The sequence below is a fragment of the Pantherophis guttatus genome, chromosome 2, assembly GCF_059756535.1.
Source record: "Pantherophis guttatus breed Tessera chromosome 2, ASM5975653v1, whole genome shotgun sequence".
Taxonomy (NCBI): domain Eukaryota; kingdom Metazoa; phylum Chordata; class Lepidosauria; order Squamata; family Colubridae; genus Pantherophis; species Pantherophis guttatus.
The window spans coordinates 146,956,182-146,980,302 of record NC_142064.1 but is presented as its reverse complement, the minus strand read 5'-3'; the positions used below and the strand labels follow the sequence as shown (position 1 = coordinate 146,980,302).

The following is a 24,121-nucleotide window of genomic DNA, read 5'->3' as shown; positions in this document are numbered from 1 at the left end:
AAAAAGCAAGCATTGATTTCCCTAAAAATGCAGAAGGCATTTTTAGAAAACAACGTCAGAAACAACAAAAGCTGAACCAGGACCCAGAGAGAGAGAAAAAAAAAAGAATTGTCATTCTTTATTATTCCTCACAGCTATCCTTATGCGAAATAAACAGGGCAGGAATAACAAAGAGTGGACATTTGTGTAATGTCATTAAATTGCAGAATCAACTTCACTTTTTTGGAAGACAAGTAGAATTGCTTGGTCGGTAGACTGAAACTATCCAATGAAGCTCTGCTCCAGATGCCTCTAGCATCTGAGATGAGCACCTGGGGGTGCCAGGTCAAGTAGATTCTTTCTGATTATGATAGTCTTCTCATTGGGATTTGTTCTCTGCAAGGTTTGCGTTGTCTTCACTACTAACGTCTGCTTGGCACCAGGCAAATACGGTACTTTTTAAAATATCTTCCACTCTTTGAGGTTACAACTTTACATAGGGCTTGCCCAGTGTAGATATTTCCTTGAAGGAGGGCATAACAATTCAAAGAAAGAAAGAACTTGAGTCACAAGTCCTGCATGAGAAGCAAAGTTCTTCACACACCCTTAACAACTTTGATGTTCTAAAGGCAAATCACAATAGCAATCATTAATGGACAATCCTGGGGGAGGGGAAGCAAGCCTCCTCAAAATCACAACCCTTTGGCCCATTACTATTCCTCAACAGCTGCCTAGAGCAAGGCTGCTTGTCCCCGCCACCCTCACCCCCATCCAAAGTTTTAAGGAGCCGAGAGACATTTGCTGAAAGGTTTCGCTGTCCGGCAATGAACAGTAGCTCAAGCTGTCATCTATTATCAGAAGGCCGGGCTGCTATGGGTTACGAAGGCATGTATGGAATATGGATGATATCTATGGCATGCTGCACTGATAGGGCTTGCAGGGATGGGGGAAGGAGGGGGAGGCATTTCACCAGGGAAGAGGGGAGGGATAGAACACAGCTGCTAAGCAAGGCCTTCTCCTCTCCCCCCCCCAACCACCATGTTGCGATATTTTCTGGATCAGACTCAATAAATTATTAAAGAATTAAGAGTTCAAATATAACTCCTTTTATTTACACAAAGGCATTCTATATTCGCTGAATATTCATAGATAGAAGCAGGGAGCTTGTGGAGAGGAGCTCCTTATATACATAGGGGGTGGAGTCATGAAGATGGGTTATGAGTCATGAATACATTAGGGACCATAGAATAAATTAACTCTTGATGTTCTTATATACACTATTTACACATTAGAGAATAAGGCATTTACATCTAACAAATCCCCCTCTAAATGCCGATTATTTATACAATATCAATTACATTCAGATTCAGGACAATACAATACATGCAATTTAGAAGTTAAATATTTATGTTGTTTGGATGGTAAAGGCTTTGTTAAAATATCAGCTATCTGTTCAGAAGTATCACAATGCACAGCTTTTATAAAACCGTCTTGGGATAATTGCCTTACATGTTTAAACTTAATATCTATATGTCTGGACCTTTGTCCAATAGCATCAGATCTGGAGATTTCAATAGCTGCTTTGTTATCCTCATTTATGATAAAAGGTAAAATAGGTTTCTTCCAAACTTCTGAAATTAAGTCATTAAACCACACGAGGTTATTAGCAGATTTGGATAAACAGACATATTCTGCTTCTGTAGTTGAAGTAGATACCAGTTCTTGTTTGCCGGTATACCAATAAATTGGACAATCATTTAAAAGGAAAATATAACCTGATGTACTTTTTCTGCAAGATGTGTCTCCTGCCCAATCCGCATCTGCATAACATATGAGTTTTGGTTCCTTGTTATCATTTGGTTCTAACATAAGACAAAAATCTAAAGTGCCCTTCAGGTATCTCAAAATCCTTTTGACAGCTTCCCAATGATACATTGTTGGTTTACTGACATATCTGGACAGTAAATTAAGTGGTAAAGCTATATCTGGCCTAGTCCAATTAGATATGTAAAGAAGTGAACCTATGATTGATCTATAAAATGTGTTGTCCTTAAATTCAGGAGATGATTCATCAGTATTTCTGAGGAAGTCAGTCTGCATGGGAGTATCACATGTCTTAGCATTATTTAAATTACATTTGTTTAGAAGTTCTACAATTTTATCTTTTTGAGTAAGTTGGAAACCCTTTTTTGTTTTGCTGATCTGTACACCAAGATATTTATTTACCTTACCCAAAGACTTTAGGGAAAAGTGTTCATTCAACTAGTTCACAAAGATTTCTCTACTTTCTTTGTGTTTTCCAATATATAAAATATCGTCTACATAAATTAATACAAATTCTATACAGTCATTATCCCTTTTGACAAAAAAACAATTATCAGCAGATGTGGCGCTAAAACCCATAGTCTTGAGCACCTTTACCAAACAATCATACCATCTTTTACCGGATTGTTTCAATCCATATAAGCTTTTGTTTAACAACCAAGTTTCATTTTTATTTGTGTATTGGCTGTGAGGGGCCCTTACATAGATTTCTTTATCTAACTCTGCATGTAGGTATGCAGTTTGTATATCATATTGAAATACATCAAGGTTAAGTGCTGATGCTACCACCAAAGCTGTTTTGACACTCTCTGTCCTCACAGTAGGAGAATATGTGTCTGTATAGTCCTCTGGGTATTTTTGTGCGTAGCCTTGGGCAACTAATCTAGCTTTGTACAGATTATTGCCTCCTTCTAAATTTTTAATTTTATATATCCACCTAGTACCAATAACAGTTTTGTCTTTAGGTGCGATTGTGGGAGTGAATACATTTAATCCTTTTAAACTTTCCATTTCCTTTTTCATGGCTAGTTCCCATTTCTCTTTTTCTTCACGAGGAAGTTTTAGTACTTCTTCGTATGTATTGGGTGTTATTGGTTCATTATTTACATTCATTACGTAATCTTTATATTTGTCTGGCATTTTGTTCCTGTTGTTCCTAATTGTTCTTTCTGGTTTACTATTGTTGTCATGCATGTATCTTGCTTCCTTTTTTGTTAGTGTATCAGTTTTTATTTTGTATTGGCTATTTGTCCAGGTTTTGGTCTTATTTTCATGTTTATTTGTACTTTGTTTATCTACAGTTCTTTCCTTGTGATATTTTGTTTCTATGTGTTGATTAGGAAATATTTCATTTAAATGTAATTTAGACCAGTTGGCCTGTTCATGGAACACGGCTGTTCTGGAAACTATAAATTTATTATTGCCATCAATGAATCTATATCCTTTTGTACCAGTTTCGTATCCCATGAATCTAAGTCTCCTGGATACATTTTCTCCCTTTCTTCTCAATTGTTTGGGTATGTGTACGTCTGCAGTGACCCCAAAAATATGCATATGTGCTAATTTTGGTTTTCTATTATACATTACTTCGTATGGTGTTTTATTTATAATACTGGACCAGGTTCTATTTTGTGTATAATTTGAATAGTGTAATGCCTCTGACCAAAATTGTTTACTTAAACCAGCATCCTCTAATGTACATCTAATCATAGTTTGTAGTGTGGAATTTTTCCTCTCTGCAATTCCGTTCTGGAATGCAGAAAATGGACTGGAAGTGTAATGTAGCATTCCTCTATCCTTTAGCCATTGAGAGAATTCTCTAGACATAAATTCACATCCTCTATCTGTCATAATTTGCTTTATTCTAATATTATGCTGTGTTTCTATGCGTTTATAAAATTCCTTAAATTTTTGAAAAGTCTCATCTTTATGTTTCAATGTGTAAACAAAACCATAACGACTATAATCATCCACTATTGTTAGAAAATAACGTTTCCTATATGTGATTGATGGAGTAAGTGGTCCTACTAGGTCCATGTGTACTAAATCAAAAATTTTGTTAGTTGATCTGGCAGATCTTTTTGGTCTAGGGCTAGTTTTTAGTTTTGTAGACTTGCATACTGAGCATTCCAAATAATTTTCACAATTTTTTATTTTGACACCTTCTGCGTGTTCAGTCATTTTTTGTACTACAGGAAAACTGGCATGACCTAACTTCCTATGTAAGATGTGAGCACACTCATCATGGATTGGTTTACCTATCTTTGGTTTCTTTATGTTGGGTACGTCATTCTGATCATGTGGTATCATACAATCATCATTCTCACTATTGTTAACATTTTCATCATCTATTTCCATACATTCTTTAACATTTGAATCAATATTATGTAACCATTCTTCTTTTGTTATGAGGTAGGGCAAGCCCCCTTTAATTATCACAGTGCCTATTTTATTTTTATTTTTCTCTAGGAATGCTTCTCCCTTTGAGAAAGTTATATTGATATCAGAGTCTTTACTTAGTTTTATGGCACTCAATATGTTATGAGGTATTTCGGGTATTAACAATACCCCCTCTATTTTTCCTAAACCAGATAAAATCACATTTCCTCTGCCTAGTACTTGAACCTTTTCTTGATTGGCTACTTTTATTACAAATTTATCTTCTGTAAAAGAAGACAGTATATCTTTATTGTTAGTGGTATGATTTGTAGCCCCAGAATCGATGAGCCAATTGTTATTTTCATTTTGTTGGGATTTTGTATTGTCATGTTTATTTAATCCATTTAGTGAACCAGATTTTTTATCTCTTAAGTTTTCTCTGCCCCCTCTATTTTCTCTATAATTTGGTGGGCTTCTATATCTATGCCTTTCTATAGAAGACTGTCTATGATTGTGTTTGTTCATGTATTCTGGTCTGTGCCTTTCTTTTGAGAATCTGGGACAATCTCTTCTGTTATGTTCTTTGGACCCACAATTATGGCATCTATATGTTTCATTATATTTTTCTTGGAAAGCTACTTCCCTAACAGGTCTAAGTTCTGAGTGATTGTTAGATCGATTTTTTCTCGAATTGTCTTCAGCTATCAATTTGTTGGATAAACTTTCTATTGACAAATATCCTAAGTTAATGGTATCAAGATGTGACATGAAATTGTCCCATGATGGGTCAAGAGAGTTAATAATAACACTTTTCATTGTTTGGTCTGAAATAACTTCTCCCCTTAAATGCAGTTCAGCCCTTATTTTGTTTAAACATATTAAATGCTCACTTATAGAAACCCCTGGTTTTACTCTAGATGAAAAGAATTCCTTGGACATCCTTGTTGTAGTGGCTACACTGTCACTGTGGAATAAATTAAACATATATTGAACAATTTCTGAAACAGTCAGATTAGATTTGATGCTATAATACATTGCAGGAGATATGCTGGCTATTATTAGAAAAAAGGCTCTATGGTGTAACCTATCTATTTTTAAAGTCCAAGGTCTTCTTGGAGGATTAGTGATAAAAAATAATAAGTTCTCTTTCATGAAAATGACTTGAAGCTGCTGGTACCATTCTTGTAGATTAATACCATCAATTCTTAACTTTGGGAAGTCACTAGGCAAGTTTCCTGTGTTATTTTGACCATTACTTACAATCTGAGGCAGTTCGTGGTCTTGCAAGTGTAGAAATTCGCAGAATGGTGTAGGGATGTCAGCAACGAGTCTGTGTGGTTCCTTTACGAATTCAAATCTTCCCGGATTGTTTTCCTGACTTCGCGCATGCGCACTGCTCATTCTGCCCTTGACTCCGTCGTGGAAGGTTCTCTCCATTGCCGCTTGCTCGTTCGGCTCCTCTCCCGATGAGTCGGTCTCTGGCTCGGTTTTTGGTGTCCTGGTAACTGCGATCGCCCTTTTCTTTCTCTTTCTGGATATGTCGCTTGCTTCTGTTTTTGGAGTAGGAAGGAATCGGCAAGGTTCCCTGGGCTCTGGCGTCGTCGCTCTTGAAGTTGGGGTGGAGGCGTGCAGGTCTCGAGGCATCGATTTGTTCGCTTGCTTCTTCGGCGATTCCCTGGTGATTTTTAATTTTGGCCCAAATATAGTAAAGAGTGTTTTTATTGCTGATTCTATTTGTATCTCTGTTGGTGTTTCTTCAATTTCCGTGTCTGGTTTTTCTGAGTTATAAAGTCTTTCCTTTTCGTTTTCAGCATCGAGAGGATCTTTTCGCGCCAGAGATTTTGAATTTTGTCCTTTGATTGGTTCAGTTTCGCTCATCTTGGAAGTTTGTTGAGAACAAGATGGCTGCCATTCAAAATTTTGCGCGGGATCAGTGTTTCTCTCTTTCGTTGTAATTTTATTTGTAGGTAAATCGCTCACCGTTTTCGAGTCCTTATTTTCATTTGTGTGAATTTCTTTTCCTTTTGTCATTCCTTCGCTTTTTATGACGTTTTTGATTTTTGCTTTGAGTCTTAGCAGTTTTAATATCTCAGACCCGAGAGGACTGCTTTTCAATTCCTTTTCTTTTTGTTCATCTATTATTTCTTGATCTTCTTCCATTTCTTTGCTGTATGCCCTGGTGTTGGGCCTATCTTTTTTAGACATGTTTAAGTTCTTATTGAGTCAATCCAACCATCCTCTGCTACCAGATTGTTGCGATATTTTCTGGATCAGACTCAATAAATTATTAAAGAATTAAGAGTTCAAATATAACTCCTTTTATTTACACAAAGGCATTCTATATTCGCTGAATATTCATAGATAGAAGCAGGGAGCTTGTGGAGAGGAGCTCCTTATATACATAGGGGGTGGAGTCATGAAGATGGGTTATGAGTCATGAATACATTAGGGACCATAGAATAAATTAACTCTTGATGTTCTTATATACACTATTTACACATTAGAGAATAAGGCATTTACATCTAACACACCAAGAGGTGGACAAGGCTATACATTTTGGGGGGTGGGAAAGAGATGGACAGGCCACAGCCACAGGAAACTTCACACAAGACCTCTGTGCTTGAAAGATTCTTCTGTAATTCCATTTAGATCAATGACATAGAATTGCACAGACCCTTCCCAGTTTTCCTCTGGAAAATGTGATGCCCGGGGGGGGGGGGCGGTGTCTGCTAATGGGCTGACTGACTGCCGGCTTTTCCCATAGCTCAGGTTATGACTAGGTGGCTCAGTGGCTAAGACACTGAGCTTGTCGATCAGAAAGGTTGGCAGTTCGGCAGTTCAAATCCCTAGTACAGGTCTCCTGCGTGAGCAGGGGGTTGGACTAGATGACCTTCAAGGTCCCTTCCAACTCTGTTACTGATCTGTTGAGGACTGCAGGTTGCACTGGGTTTTATCTTTTTTTGTTGTTCATTTTATATTTATATCCTCCCACCTGCTCACTGAAGTGTAAAAGACGGTTTAAGGGTAACAAACAATGAGTTGTTAAATACGCTCCCACCCCCCACCAACCCACGTGCAAAAACACAAATGTTGGGAGCCCAAGGGTTTGACTAAGTGCTCTCCAAAAACCAGATGAAAGTTTATGTACCGAGGGAGGAGAGAGTTGATTGCAAGCTCCTTTTGTCTGTTTGCCCACCACTTTTCCTTCTCACCGAAAATAGGCCGGTGAAGTAGAGACAGAGGAAATCCCACTGGCTTTAGGCGGTGAGGCTAGGAAGCTGGCCGACTCTCTGAGGTTGACAGAGGAAATTATTTACAACAGCCAGGAAATAGTCCCTTCAGGGAACAGGTGCCTTCCTGGGGGCTTCTGAAGGAACCAGAAATATGCAGATGTTTCAATGGCCACCTTCCTTCTAAATCTCTCAGAAGATGAGCCCGGCTTGGAATGGTTGTCAGAACAGCCATGTTAGCTGCACAAGAGTAAAACTTTGGGCAGACATTGGAAAGCATCTCACAGCTTCAGCTCCTGGTTGATGGGTATAAACAGTCAGTGCCTGTGACAAGTTCTTCTCCTAGGACTGCTGACTTTTCATTGGAAAGTATGGGTTAAGGCTTGATGGGCCTAGGGCTCCTTGCAAGTTTGTAGGTGGGAAATCTGGAGCCACAGCTGGGCAATCTATCTTAGCCTTCACCAGGGGTGGGTTCTACTTATCTTTACTACCGGTTCTCAAGGAAAGTGTGGATACGCAGATCATCCATTATGACATCTGGGCGGGTGGGCGGAGCCTCCCGCCGCTTTTACTACCGGTTCGCAAGAACCGGACAGAACCAAAAGCAACCCACCACTGGCCTTCACCTTCCATGTGTGTGAAACTACAACTTCTAGAATTCTTGGTCCACGTAGCCAAGAAGAATATGACAATCTAATACCTAAATTGGCCAAATAATGAATCTAATAGCTTCTCACATTGCTGCTAATTGGCAGAATATATCATCTCGTACAGGGGATGGGAAACTATGGGCCCTTTATGACCTATGGACTTCAACTCCCAGAATTCCTGAGCCAACCCATGCTGGCTCAGGAATTCTGGGAGTTGAAGTCTATGGGTTGCAAATTGACTGTAGTTGCCTAGTCCTGATCTAATAGATGATTGGTTGATTTAAATTCAACTCTTTCCTATAGGAGACACAATAGCAGGTCACTTGTCTCTACTGTTGGGTGTCTTCAGCCAGGATAGGGCCTACCCCTAGTACCACATGCTACGGATTTTGACCCTTGAATCAGTTCTCCTGTTCAACACTTAGGATGTATTTGGCCCACACTTCCCAGGGGTCTCAGTTGGCGTGAGAGGGAACAATCTCATGTTTTATTTTTGTTTTCAAAAACAAGTTTCTAGTCTTCACAGAGCTACCCAAACACCATTCAGAAATCAGAGAGCTACCTAAAACTAAGCATATTTAGGAACACATTTTGCCGGTGAGCTCTGAGAAATAAATCCTCTCTTGGAGAAACAAATGACACAGGACGGAGAAGTCTTAAAAGATGGACAAAATTCACTCAGCCCAACCCACATCACAAGGTTGTTACGGCGGGGAAAATAGAGGAGGAAGGTGTGTTGGAGATATGTTCCCCACCTTGAGTTAATTGTAAAAAATAAGAAAGGCAGGAGACAAATATAAAGAAATAAAAAACGGAGGAAAAATGGAGGGGAAGTTGTCAGGGTGACCATGTTCCTGTCTTGCTTTTTCCCCCAGACGGGCAGGCCTGAAATAAATGACCTCCTGATTGCCTTTTCTCCTCCCATAGAAAGAAGGGACTCCCCGCTTCTCTCCAAGGAGGGGGCAACCAACCCAAAATGGGGGGGGGGCTCTGCTTCCTTCCCACAGTGCTGGCCTCTGCTTTCCCTGTCTAGCCAGGGTGAGTAGGGAAGAGGCAGGCCTTTTCGGAGCTGCAGGCCGCCCTGGGGTCCTGACCCAGAGCTCCCTCCAATTAAAAGGCTGCCATGGCTACACAATGAGGAGCCTTTATGCCCTTGCATGGAAAAGGCGTAGGGCTGCCTTTCATTTTGCTGCTGCTGCGGCAGCCCATTAGGGGCTTTTCCATAATGCTGGCTTGTCAGAGCAGCCAGAAGCCTGGAACAAAAGAGCTACAGAGACAGAAAGCCCCATGTCCCCAGATTTAAAAAAGGGAGGAAAGGGGAGGGAGGGGAGAGAAATCCATGTTCTCAGCAGGGAAGACAGCTCCCTCCCGACTGGAGAAGTTGCCAGGGTGGCAGTGAGATGGAAATAGCCGGAGACAGCACAAACGGCAATACTTTGGGGGGTCTTTGCTGCCATCACGGCCCAAGCAAGCTGAATTCGCTTTGTGAACTGGGCTGAATTCACCCTGGTGAGAAGGGTCAACTTGCCTTACCAAGGGATGCTCAAGGCTGTAAAAAGACGGACTTTAAGAGGACGGCAGGTGGATGCACCCAGGAAGAGTGGAGTAAACCTGAGCCATTCCGCACAGGCACTCTTGAGCTTTCTTCCCCAGATTTGGAGGAGGGGGGAAAAAAAGATAGGCAAATCTATGCAAGCTTTCTCTGTAATTAAGAAGAAGAAAGGGTATGCAAATATATGCAAATTGGGAATAAACGTGGCAAAGCTTTTCACAGTTCGGAATTGGTATGAATGTGGAGCTTGAGGGCCCACCATTCTTTCAAAGGCATAGAGAGCACAGAGGCAGGTTAATAAAACCCATCCTTTACATTTGTAAAAGTTTTAGAAGTCTGAGTCATACCTTCAAAAATGACACCAGCCCACCTGCTAAATGCCTCCTACATTCTAGGTGGCCCAGGGCAATTTTTAGATAAAACCTACCAGTTCTCTAGTCCTCATACAGTGCAATCTTTGCACATTCCTGCGCGGAGCTGGTATTTGCCACGTGAAACTAAGGACTGCACCAGCCACATTCCTACACGCCCAGCAACACATATCCACAAAGCCTGCCTCTGGCTACAGTGCCGCCACCACCGTTTCCATTTTGGGCTTGCTGTCCCAACATTTTATCTCCTCCTTTTGGGGGAAAACTGTGCCTCAGTCTCCAGACTCTTTTCAGTCCCTCGCCCTCTTACTGAGACTGAAAAAGACTGCATACTGAGGTGGTCAAGCTTGGCTAAGCCAAGTTTAAAAACTTCAACAAAGAGGGATAAAGCATTTGGACAAGGAGGAGGAAAAAGAAGAGAGGCTGAATTCATGAAAATTAGCACAAAAGGTTTTGTTTTTTTTTTTCTTCAATGCTTACAGGAAAGAACTTCCCAGCAAAAGATTCTGTTCTTTCAGAAAGAATTTCACAATCAGGGATAATATTTAGAGAAGGTGCAACCAACGTCTGTGCCCTCTTCCCCATTTCAAAATGTATTTAATTATCCTATAGAAACTTTCTACTTCTGTTGATCTGGATATTTAAAACCAGCCCTGCATTTGTTTAAGATGCATTGTTTTGTCTCACAAGATGAGCTTGAACATATCCAAGAGCAGATCGTTGAGCTGGGCTTTGAAATCTACAGAATATAGACTAACAAGAGTTGGAAGGGCCCTTGGAGGTCTTCTAGTCCAACCCCCTGCTCAGGCAGGAAACCTATACCATTTCTGTATCATGCATTCTTCTGTTCTTCGCACCAATTTCACAGGGGATGCCTGAAATGCCCAAGACTCATTCATTTCATTCTTGAGTTTTGTATGAGCTTCTTCTGTTAAAGGTAACTGCCATGATCAATGCCAAATCAATATGGGTGCTCTGATTGGCTAGTTGAGGGATTCTGGGAGTTGAAGTCCACAAGTCTTAAAGTTGCCATGTTTGGAGAATCCTGGCATAGAACTTTGCATTCCTGGATATTCCAATGGTGGTAGATGTTTACCATGGTAACATATGTCCCTTTACAGTGAGGACTCTTTCTCACATCTTCTCTACATACTTCAGTTTATAAAAGCACCTCTTCGTTAATATGCATTTATTATGTTTTATCAACAGGAATAAAATGCAAAATAGAGAAAACAGAAAAACATACGTCCAACAGTAACAATAAAAAATGGTGTACATCAAATAAGTCTAATGTTGAATATACAAAAAGATCCACCCCGGCTGGATCCTGGAAAGAAATTTTTTTTAAAAAAAAAATCCTGATAAATTCTCTTCCCCTTACATAATGAGTCTACAAATAATTATAAGCTTTCTCATCCTTATTTAACAAGAAAAAATGAATCATATCAACAAATTTCAGATGAGATCTCTGTCTAATAATCAAATCGACCCAATATCTAATTATAACATATATAAAAAAAACGAAAAAAGAACAGTCAACAGGCTAACCCTCTTGATGCCTTTCAAGCTCTACACTGCAGAGCCTGAAACAAAATTAAACCTGACCTGCATATTTCCAATCTAAAAAAGCAACCACCTTCATTGATGCAGCCCACAACAATCTACGACTGTTTCCTCTTCCCTCCTCTTCCTTTTTCTTCTTAAGTTAACTTACACCCATTAAATTGCAAGGCTGTGAGCAGGAACTGCCTGTGTTTAACCTTTGCACGGCACTCAATAAATTTCAGGTGTTTATTGAGAAATAATGATAGCGGTTGTTTGTCTTGCATGCAATATGATTGTTACTTCTGTAGGCTGAGTTCAAAGTCTGCCTGCAAGGCCAAGCCCAGGACGGTGTTGACTCTTTCTGTAGGTCCTGACTAACTTCTCGTCTCCAAAGCTTTGGCTCCATTTTCTATAACTCACTGGCTGCCAATGACCTCAGACCTGGCGCTCTGCCATGGCCAACTACTACCAAACTGTGCCAATCCCAGCCATGCTTTTTCCTCCTGGTGCCAAATGGGGCCAGGCGGGGCCATCCGGGAGCCACCACCATTCTTGTCTCTGTGAATCACACGCTTTGATTCTGAACGGGATTTATGAGAAGGAAGACTCAAGAGCTGGTTTAAAGCAGCAGGCATTTTCTGCAATTTCTTCCATGCCGTCAACAAGGGTTCTGAGATTCACTGGTTTTCCCACAACAACCTTCTCAGCCCAGCCAGGATTTTCAGTGCCAAAATCCTGGTGCATTTAGTTTAGGTTCGGCTTTTGGGTGACTTTACTGCAGCTTTCCCCAATTGAGCAACCTCTAGGGGTGTGGAAACCAATTCCTCTAATTCTCATCCACGGTAACAACAGATGAGGAGGCAGATGGATAAGAGGAGAAGTTTCTTTGGTCAACCGGGGTAAAAAGCAGCCCCATCGTTAGCTGACCTCTGCTTTGATTCATCTCTTTGAGGTTAATGTACAGGTAGTCCTTTACTTACGCCCACAACTGAGCCTAAACTTTCTGTTGTTAAGCAAGACAGTTGTTAAGTGAGTTTTGTCCCATTTAATGATCTTTCTTACCATCGTTGCTAAGTGAATCATCACAGTTGTTATTAACATGGTTGTTAAGTGAATCCCCATTCCCCATTGACTTTGCTTGTCAGAAGGTCGCAAAAGGTGATCACATGACTCCGGGAGGTTGCAACCGTCATAAATATGAGTCAGTTGCCAAGCAGCTGGATTTTAATCATGTGACTATGGAGATGCTGCAATGGCCGTAAGTGTGAAAAACGGTCATAAGTCACATTTTACAGTGCCATTGTAACTTTGAATGCTCACTAAAGGAACTGTTGTAAGTTGAGGGCGACCTGTAGAAGTCACTTTTTTCAATGCTGTAACTTTGAACGATCACCAAGTGAACAGTTGTCAGTCAAGGACCAACTATAATTTGAACAGAAGAGCCCCTCCCACCCCAAAAAATCCCCCATAATTCTCTCCTATGTCCCCTAGGATATCTCCAGAGACTACCTTTATGAAACAAGGAGGATCTGTCTGTCATCTGCACCTCTATAACTGTCTGGTTTGGTTCTGCAACCCAACAAGACAGACACAGACTTCAGAGGATAATTAGAACTGGAGAAAAAACAATGGCTACCAACCTGTCTTCCATGGAGGATCTGTATACTGCACAAGTCAAAAAGAGGGCTGTGAAACTATTTACAGACCCCTCACACCCTGGACATAAACTGTTTCAACTCCTGCCCTCAAAACGAAGCTATAGAGCACTGCACACCAGAACAACTAGACACAAGAACAGTTTTTTCCCAAATGCCATCACTCTACTAAAAAAATAATTCCCTCAACACTGTCAAACTATTTACTAAGTCTGCACTACTATTAATCTTCTCATTGTTCCTATCACCCATCTCCTCCCAATTATGACTGTAATCTTGTTGCTGGTATCCTTACGATTTATATTGACTCTTTCCTAATATTATTTGATTGCTTATTTGTTCCCTATGACCAGGGGTGGGTTCTACTTACCTTTACTACCAGTTCGCAACGGGGCTGTGCGCGCGCTCTTCTGCGCATGCCCAGAAGCATTTTGATGACGTCGGGGTCGGTGGGCGGAGCCTCCCGCCACTACTACTGGTTCTATAGAACCGGTACGAACCGGGGGCAACCCACTACTGCCTATAACTATCATTAAGTGTTGTACCTTATGATTCTTGATGAATATATCTTTTCTTTTTATGTACACTGAGAGCGTATGCACCAAGATAAATTCCTTGTGTGTCCACTCACACTTGGCCAATACAGAATTCTATTCTATTCTATTCTATTCTATTCTATTCTATTCTATTCTATTCTATTCTATTCTATTCTGCGAAGTCATGTGGTCCATTGCTGGAGCCTCAATTGCTAAGAACTTTTGCAAAAGAATTTGCTTTTTGTCTAAGCTGCCTTTTAGGGGAAATGAAAGCAGCAGAGACCTGATTAACAGTCACTCTATTTTTCCCACATTATCAGAGCCCACTGTGATCAGAACATGTCAACAGTTTCCTATAAGGCAGGTGGAAAACCAAAGGCTGAGTAAATATCCAGCCATTCCTTCCCCCCACCCCCAAGATCTTCCTTTCTCTCAAAATATGTTTTTTGCAGCCTGAAAAATAAGAGCTCAGAGGCAACAAACAGCGACTGGTTCCAGACCGTCCGTTTGGCAAGACTCCTACAACTTTTGAACTCGTGCAGATGTGATGATTGTAAAGAAATAGTTTGTCCCTCCAGCTCACAAGTACTTGAGAAACAGAGTTTGCCTTTGACCCGCTTTCCTTTGATGGTACCCTCTAGATCTGTTGATGACACGTATGTCTCAACATCTCTAGAGCATCAAGCAGGCAGCTGTCTTTTAAAGCACTGTCAGTGACATGGTGGAAATGCAATTGTAAGCTTGTTAGGAACAAAAGAGACAGCTTGGAAGGGACTGTCTGTGTACGTACATTTCTGCATTGTATCATGCCTCGTTGTCACTGTGCTTTTGATGGCAGACTCTTGGGGAAAAAAAAATAACTATTTCCGTATCCTTATATACTGGGGTGGAGGACAATTAAAGCACCATGTTTTTCCTTTTAATACTCCCTAAACCTGCTCCAAATTGGGCTGATGGAATTTAGGGCACTTATTTGCCTCTTGAATTCACACAGCCCCACCAAACAAGGGGCTGAAATTTTAACCCTGCCCTTTCCAGTGACACCATGGTGACTCAGAAGTCAACAAATTAACATGCAGACCAGAAAGTTTCTCCTCAAGTCCAAGAAAGGAGTGACAGTCATTTGCTAGTTGACTCAAGGAGTTCCTTCCTGTATAATTAAATGTGACCGTCAATTAGACGTAAAGCAGCAGAAGGTTCTCTCGCTAATCTCTACCCAGAGTCTTTTTATACAACGACCCACCAGCTACAACATGGTTGGATCCAAACAACTTGCTGAAGCCCTAGACAAAGCAAGACCCCTCCAATCCATGGGTTTCCCCTAAAAATGCTTTCCAGGCCAGTACCGGAAACTTATTTGCCTCCTGTGAGGAATGCAACATCCTCCATCTCAGCTAAGAGACCCAATGAAACACCAAGTTTTGTCCTCCAGCAAATGGAAACATCTTGGAGTACTTCTACCCAGTACCTATTGCTGATATGGAGGCAGTTCACTAAGTCTACCCTTAAGACTTCAAAAAGAAAAGAAAAGAAAAAAACCCGCCTGTAGCCCAGTTATAATATCACCTTCACTCCAGCATGGAGAAGGTAAGAAGTTCTAGGCAGGTCAAACAGTGTTTTAATCAACAATGACTGAATTTATCCATGTTTTTTGAGCAAAATCATCTGTGATGGACTCTCAGCAGTTGCCAAATTGAGAGGGAAAGAGATCCGGCCATGAATGGTGTGAATGAGTTTTAATGTTTTTAATTTTTAAATGTTTTTTATAATGACTTTAAATGCATTGTGAGCCGCCCTGAGTCTTCGGAGAGGGCCGGCATACAAATTGAATTAATTAATTAGTAAATAAATAATAAATTCCCTTTCATCATGACACCAAGTGTATGCTGGAAACCTTGGTTCAACTTCATCTGCGTTCCCTTGAAGTCTCGGGTCTATTGTACAAAAAGGAGAGTTAGACATCAGAGCTATCTAGAGCAGGGGTGGGTTCTACTTACCTTTACTACCGGTTCGCAATGGGGCCGCACACACTTCTGCACATGCGCAGAAGCTTCCTGATGATGTCCAGGTCAGTGGGCAGAGCCTCCCACCGATTTTACTACCAGTTCTTGCAAACCGGTCTGAACCGGGGGCAACCCACCACTGATCTAGAGACATCGCAATGTCAGAAGCATAAAATGCTGAGCGTCTGTTGGTGTCAGGCACCCTGGATTTTCACATTATGGCAAAGAGAATAAATGGAAAACGAAGAGAATATGGCCCTACGGCAAAGAGAATGCAGCAAAATAGCAATTCTCTTGTAGGGAGAACTTTTCCTGCCAGATCTAAGCTGCAAAGGGCAATCCTTGGTCAGGAGGGAGGTGCAAGAATGTCCAAGAAGGCAAACTCTGGAAGGTATTTTTACAAGGGCCAAGGTCAATGTTGAAAGGTCTAAAATTAGCACAGGCAGCTGCCCTGGAGGGCACAGGTGGTTGCTCCCCCACCACTTCCTCCTTTCTCATCTCAACCCCGAAAGAAAGGCAAGCATTCAGATCCTCCTGGTTTACCCCAGATCCTGATTAATTTTAGCACAACATAAAAGAGAAAAAAGAGAGAAGGAGCAGAAGAGGTGTCTCTTCCAGGAAAAAAAAGCCTTGTTTCAATACGCTCAGAATTTACTCCCATGGAAATGGGCAAACGCAGCTTTCCTCTCTTTTGACCTAACGTACCTTTCTTTAGGGAAGGAAACTCAAATCGTTGAAAGAGAGCAAGGAATCAAAATACTTAGAAGAGCCTTCTTCAGCTCGGAGGGTTCTGGGAAGCGGGCTGAGAACAAAGCTGACGGTGACCGGGTTCACGCAGAACATTAAACTTCAATGTGGCTTGTTTGATTTGGCTTAGATGTAGAGGGAAGCCAGCCAATTGTGACATTTAAGAAGTCACGATTAAACAAAACATAGGTCATTTTTTGGTGCGTGTATAAATAATACAGCAATGAGTAAATAGGGTTATCACATCTGGGCACCCAAAATTGGGGTGCCTAGCCAATTGGCAGCCAAGAGATACAGAAAAAGCAGACTACCTGCTACCATCTAGTGGCTGCCTGGATTTTTGCTGCCCAGATCTGGTTGATGTAATATAGAGGAGGAGTCTCCAACCTTGGCAACTTTAAGCCTGGCGGACTTCAACTCCCAGAATTCCCCAGGCAGCTGCCTGGGGAATTCTGGGAGTTGAAGTCCGCCAGGCTTAAAGTTGCCAAGGTTGGAGACCCCTGAGATAGAGTCCCTCCATGGTGAGCTTCCACAAAGTTTCTCTCTGCTCAAACTCTCACCATGTCCCAGAGCTGTTCAGCGCTTGTAGGGCCTTGAGAGCTCCCTCTTTTTCTCTCCAAGTACTTTGCTTCCTATCTCAGGACCTCCACCACTTGTCTATGAAAAAAAAAAACCCAGCTAGAAATAAGAGGACCCATCACAGGTGTTTTCCCCCAGAATAGACCCTCCCTCCAATATCTTCCCTCTTGTCTTGCTGCCAGTTTGGCTTGCTTCATGGCCAGCAGTCCTTGTTACTGCTGGGAGCTGTTTACTCAGCCAGCCCTACCTGTTATGAAAGGTCCCTTCATGAGCGATACAGATGGGAGGGACCATCCTTCCCAGCCTGGCTATGTATCTCTCTGACAGCCTAAAGCCCTGTGCAGAGGGAAGGACTGGGGCACGGTCCCTTGGCCTGGCCTGCCATTGTACCAGGCAGATTGGTCTGAGGGCACCTCCGCTGAAAATTTGGAGGGATGACAGAGAAAGCAAGCCAGGCGATCAATGCCACAACTCAGTCTCCTAGACCAGGGGTCTCCAACCTTGGCAACTTTAAGACTTGTGGGACTTCAACTCCCAGAATGAAGTCCACAAGTCTTAAAGTTGCCAAGGTTGGAGACCCCTGTCCTAGACTATCTGAAGTAGAGCCTTCCCCGATCCACTACTACTCTCTCCATCCCCACTATACCTGACAGGTGTGACACATCTGGAAAAGCAGTAGGTAGAGGATGACCAACATTTACTTGTTGGCCTTAGGTAGGGGCAGGAGCTATAGGAAATAGGACATTCTGTATTGGGTATGGGGATCATTCTCATGGCTGGGGAATGAGATGTTCTCTTTTGGGACAGGTCTTTGCTGAAATTGGTGTCTTCTCTATTTCTTATTAAAATAAGGATTCTCCTGTTTAAGGGGTACCTAATTGCTGTTACTTCCCTTTTCAAAGTAGCTGGGCTCTGAAATGTGGTAAACTAGAGGGAGATGGAAAGGACTTGGGAGCCTCAAAAAAAGGAGTTTGGAAGTTCATGTAGGGAAGACTCGGTTCCAACCAGTTGTATTTGTGCTTTAATCTCTGGCAGAGTGAGGGTGGTTGCCCACTTCTAAAAATTATTAGAATTAAAACTCACCTGCTAATTATTCCTTTAAATTTTATCAGTTATAGCTTCCTGGCATCCACAATCAAGTCCCAGTGAAGGTAAACACTACCGTTGTGAAGTCACTGAACTCTTCCCATTTTTCATATGAAACACCAAGCGTGAGAGCTAAGATCTTTAGTCCTCTTTAACTTAGCAAACAAGAAAAGGCACTCTCTGGCAACAAAGAGGTCTTTAATCTTGGAGAGAGAAACTCCGTCTGAGTTAGAAACTGGAGACATTCCAATGAGAAACAAACGTATCTGAGAAATAATTGCCTCTGTGGGCCACTATCTCTTGAACATCTTCATCTCAGCCCACAGATCTCCTCCTCCAGACAAATGCATACGTACAACACAAACACACAAAGAGACAAACATACAAACCCGAACTTAGAGGTGCCTTATCAAGAACCCCAAGTCAGAATGTGGTTTGATTGTCTTTGATTTATGATGGTATCAAATTCCACCCATTGTGTTTAACATTGGGCCAAACGGTTTGTCTTTAACAACATACCTTTGCATTTCGGCCTGAGAAATCCAGTTTCTAGAGCCAGCTTGGTACAGCAGTTAAGGCCATGAACCCTGGATTTGCTTTAGACCAAAGACAATTGGGTAACCTTGGGCCAATCCCTCTCTGTCAGCCCTAGGAAGCAGCCAAGGGCAACTGAAAAATGGTGCCAATAAAACTGCAGGGACTAGTCCTGGTAGTTTCCAGGAGTCCAAAACTAATTTAAAAGGACACACACACACACACAGGGAGGGAAGGAGGGAGGGAGGGAGGGAGGGAGGGAGGGAGGAAGAGAGAGAGAGAGAGAGAGAGAGAGAGAGAGAGTTGAATCTGTAGTAAATGAAAGCAGATGCATTATTAGATTTCACTATTGCTTATCTTGCACTCCAATATGCACTCCGATGTAAATCTAAAAAGAAGTAGCATCCCTTGAAGCCACCCTGCAGTCTCGGACACGGGTGCCAAATCCGATAGCGTTGTGGCAGGGGTGGGTTCTACTTACCTTTACTACCAGTTTGAAACGGGAGCGTGCATGCGCACTCGCTTCTCTCACTCACATGTGCACTCTTCTGCGCATGCGCAGAAGTTTCTGCACATGTGCAGATCACCGGTGATGACATCGTGGCGGGTGGGCAGAGCCTCCCGCCGGTTTTACTACCAGTTCTATAGAACCAGACCGAACCGGGGGCAACCACCACTGCGTTGCAGGCCGGATAGTGCTGTTTTTTGCCTTTGCTGAGCTGGGGTGGGTGAGGCCTGTGTGGGCCATATCCAGCCCATGGGTCGCCAGTTTGACAGGCCTAGTCTAGGGGAAAAGGTAACATAAGTCAGTGACACCATAGACTGTGGGAGGTTTTTTAGCGTTTGCTTTCCCTTTCCTGGTGACATGAGGCTTGACTCATTTGCTAATGATGGGGATTGGAGTTGAGGGTTTGCTTGGGCCAGTGCATTTTGTTTGCTCTTGCTCGGGGGTTTGATTGCAGGCTGACCTGCTGAGAAGTAATTTGGAGCAAACACAATTGGGAGGAACCAGGTACATTTGTGTCCCTAACTAAGATACAATCATTGGGCAAGAACTTTGAAAAAGAGGACCTTTGCAGAGGTGCTTAGGTCTATTAACAGAGCAGGGAATCGCTAGAAAACCAAAAACATCTTAAGAGTTGTACTCCCTAAACAATGTTCTTTCTGGAATGGAAAGAATACAACACACATTGGAAGTGTGAACAGAGAGAGGCTGATAACTGGAAAGAGCAATGCTGAGTGGAAGAGAGTGCTAAGGAGATGTTGGGACAGGGCTCCAGGGGAGTTGAGATGGATTTCATAGCCTTTGGATCAAGATAGGATGTCCTTGGAGAAGCTACATTTAACCTAGGACAAGAGGCTACTTTGAGACTTGAGAACTTCAACTCCCAGAATTCCCTAGCCAGCATGGAGTTGAAGTTCACAAGACTAAAGTTGCCAAGTTTGAAGGCCCCTGACCTAGAAGAATTAGAATGAGTCCAAACAACAGCCGAAGGTCAGGCTTTATAATTTAATGAGTATCTTGATTTGCATCTTAAGCAATGCATTAAAGGTATAACCAAACCCCTTATTTGCAACTGGGTGGGACATTTAAAAATGAAAAATGCAGGCACTTAACGCAACTCAAAAGTGTTCCACTTTTATCTTAGGCCCAAGTGGATCACATGAAGTGTATCATTTTTGGATATCATCTTCCCAAAGTAAATGTGGGTAAGAAATCACATTCTGCGTTAAGCCTAAGAAAACATCAAGGCATTAGAATGATGATGTTTGGTAGAGAGTTTATAAATCCGACTCTGGAAAAAGTTGTTTTCTGTCCATTTAAATGTATGAAAGATACCAGGAAACTCATCTACATGTATTTATCAAAATATTGTTTCAGGTGAAACTTCTTGTTATTGTTAAAGGAAAGTTTTTAGGCCATTGTGTGAGAGCAGAATTGTGATTCAAGGACTCTAAAAGCAGCTTTGGTTTCTCCCTAGTCCCAGTTTGTCTTAGGCAGGTGTGTGTATGCTTTGAACTGGGACTACTGGAGAAGGGGAGGGTTCCTCCCTGTTGTTCCGACAGGCACTGTTTGTTTTTCTCTCCATTTGACAATCACTGTGGCATACAAGGGGAAAACAATTAGCAGAGGTCAAGAATGTTGACACAAAACTGGTTCCAAGCAACCAGGGAAACCTGGCCTCTATTATAAACCAGGGAGAGGCGAGCAAGAGGGCTCATTAGTATAAACCCTGTTTGCAAAAACATAAACAAAGTTCACTGCACTTGTCCTCCAGCTGCCACCAAAGAAGAGACCAGCTCATTAACCTAGGGAGAAGAAGAACAAGAATTAGGAGGAGAAAGAGGGAGGGAGGGAGGGAGGGAGGGAGGGAAGGAAGGAAGGAAGGAAGGAAGGAAGGAAGGAAGGAAGGAAGGAAGGAAGGAAGGAAGGAAGGAAGGAAATTAAGCCAAGGAGGATTGGTGGGATTTTCGACAAATTAGGAAGATTTTACAAAGATACCTATCCTGGCCAGTCTACCTCTGGAATCATTCCCATACAAGCAAGCAGAAGAAATTCTGAAGGGGAGACCAGGATTGCCACTCTCTAACGCTGGCTGCAGAAACAGGCACAGCCGAATTATAATTCCCCGCAGAAAAGGCGCCTTCCCTTAAACGTGCAGCTGCCTCTCTATCTGATGACTTAATCACTTAGCTGTTTAAGGGGTGAATCGCCGATGCAGACGTGTATCACAGCACAAGGCAAAGATTTAGGTAAAAAATGTCACCGAAAATCAAGCTCTGCATCAACATGAAATACCAAATCAAGCAGTTATAGGGAAGGGGAGGGAACACGTCTGGTTTTATTTTTAATGAACACCTGTTTGCAGGGCTTGAACTAAAACACATGTATGCCTTGGTATTAGCCATCTTCTGGATTCTGCGCATTATTCCGGTGAAAAACAAATACCAGAAAGTGTACTCATGGTGTACTCTTATCAAATAACAAGCAAGAATCACATTATGATGAGCAAAATGCTTAGTAAAAAAGATGACTGTTAAGGACAACCGCGTTCAAAAGTGCAGACATTAACAGAAACACACATGACACATATACAAGTTTTCAGGCCCATTTTAAAAGGCCTGCGTATTCTTTAGAAAGCTTGAAGGGAAGCACTTGAATTGGAGCAGAGATATTGTTTGATGGGGATAACTGGGCCCCGTTTCCGAATTTCCACTAATACGGGATACAAAGACAAAGACACAAAACTACAGAGATAACAAAAGAATGTTATCCCTGTGGTTTTGTGTCTTTGTATATTTTTAATTTCCATTCACTAGTTTTATTCTGCCTTGCATCTTATGTTTATGCTGTTTTGCTACTTTGGAATGTGTAGCTTATTTACCCATTAGGTATTTTACTAGGGGAAGTTAATCTTTTGTGGGAATACATTCTTTTATTTTTATTTTTCTGTTCAATTTGAGCAAAATCAGCCTCTTATCATTTCACCCCTCCCTTCTGATTTATACAATGGTTTATCAGAAGAGGTCCTAATAGGCAGGCTATGTCTGGTTATGGAGATTCTCAATCATCCAAATCATGGTTGTCCCAAAGGTGCTTTTCCAAAATGCAACTGGACTTTCTTGTTTTTTTTTTTTCCCCTTAATGTTTCACTTCTCATCCAAGAAGCTCCTTCAGTTCTAAAGAAACGTTAGAAAAAAACCCCATGAAAGACCAATTGCCTTTTGTAAAAGCAACTTTGGGACGGGCTGTGCCTGATACATGGACAAACAGGTAGGACCATTCCAGCAAGCATCTCTTAGAAACAGTCTGAAAGAAGCAAAGAAGTACCACAATAGACAAGCCCATCAGCAGATGCAAATGAGAGTCCAGGACAACTCAAGTCATTGATGGTGAATTGATGTAATTGATGAACTCAAGCCAACAATTTCATTTCTCACTTCTCATCATTTCCCATTACCTGAGGTGTCCACAGTCAAAAAAGTCAAGATGTTTGCCATAACAGGGCAAGCAAAGTTTCACACGCACACAAAAACAGAGCTTCGATGGCAGCAGCCCTTCTAACTCAACCGTGCCCTACAGACGCTGCTGCCTATTTGGCAGTTGGCTACTGGCAACGACCAAGTGACATCTTGTTTGTCAGTTGTGATTTAATGCATTGCTTTTCAGCTGAACATGCACTTGGCAGTTTGCTAATCCATTAATCCCTAAATTAAGAAAGCAAAAACATATCGGCGGCATTCCTGGGAGGATAATGTCCCTTTACTCCTCAGCAACAATCCCCCAAAGGGAATACCGTAGTTAGATGGGAATAAATGAGTTTTGAAGGGAGCTGGATTCTGGAGAACCAGGCCCAGGACAAAGGAGGAATGCTCAGTGACACCCCACCCCCCAGTCCTCCCCTTCCTTCCTGGGGGCATTTTTGCAAGTGGAGAAATGTTCCAATTTGTCTGCAATGGAAGTCAGGCTGGGGCTAATCGGATGAGTGCCTCCGAGATTTGCATCCTAATTAAACTTGAATGCTTGCAATTCCATTTCAACTCACAACCCTCCCAAATTGGGCCAGACTAGCAGCTGGCTTCTCTGGACCCTCCTTTTTAAGAATTGTTGTTTTCTTTATTTCAAGCACCAGGAATGTGTTAAAGTAAAATGGACTTTCAAGTTTCCTCCTTTAGATAGGAGGAGGAGAAAGAAAGTTTCCTTCTGAGAAACTGGTCTTGGTTTGAGAATTAAAGTTTTGCTGTTTGAGGCAGAGTAGGCAAGGATGGCTGCCCCTCTTAAGTACTTTGTCCCTTAAGTCACTCAGGTATTCTGGCACCTGAAAGAGAACCCATCTTCCCTTTTCTAGCAGCAAGTAGTCTTTGTTTAGGGACCAACTCATTTAGCAACTGTTCACAGTTACAACAGCGATGAAAAAATAACTTCACAACCAATTCTTGTATCCACAACCTTTACAGATCTGTAAAGCAAAGGAAAGCTGATGTAGGATCATAAGCACAGTTGCAGTTTCACTTAGCAACTGCTTCACTTAATGACTGAGTTTCCATTCCAAATGTGGTCACTAAATGAGGACCATCTGCACCAGGGGTGAAATCCAGCAGGTTCTGACAGGTTCTGGAGAATCGGTAGCGGAAATATTGAGTAGTTCGGAGAACCGGCAAATACTACCTCTGGCTGGCCCCCGAGTGGGGAGGGAATGGAGATTTTGCAGTATCCTTCCCCTGCCACGCCCACCAAGCCACGTCCACCAAGCCACACCACACCCACCAAGCGATGCCCACAGAACTGGTAGTAAAAAAAATTGGATTTCATTACTGATCTGTACCTAAAAAACCTCAACGTCCTGATGATGTATTCTTGTCCCACATGGGAGTTTCTAACCCAAACACCCAAGATCAGCCCTCTCAGCCATGACCTCATTCTGCCAAAGGAAGAGTTCCCTCTTTGAG

At 42.1% G+C, this 24,121-nt stretch overlaps 1 protein-coding gene and 1 long non-coding RNA gene across 2 annotated transcripts in view; both read right to left on the bottom strand.

Annotated features, from left to right (window-relative positions):
* Window positions 1–24,121, bottom strand: part of ERBB3 (erb-b2 receptor tyrosine kinase 3) — a 107,741-nt gene that overhangs the window by 80,395 nt on the left and 3,225 nt on the right. The gene's annotated exons all lie outside the window — the stretch shown is intronic.
* LOC117662895 (uncharacterized) lies at window positions 173–7,962 on the bottom strand. Its single transcript, XR_004590544.3, has 2 exons — window positions 7,331–7,962; window positions 173–602 (listed from the first exon to the last, which is right to left on the bottom strand). It is a non-coding gene; the product is annotated as an uncharacterized LOC117662895 (long non-coding RNA).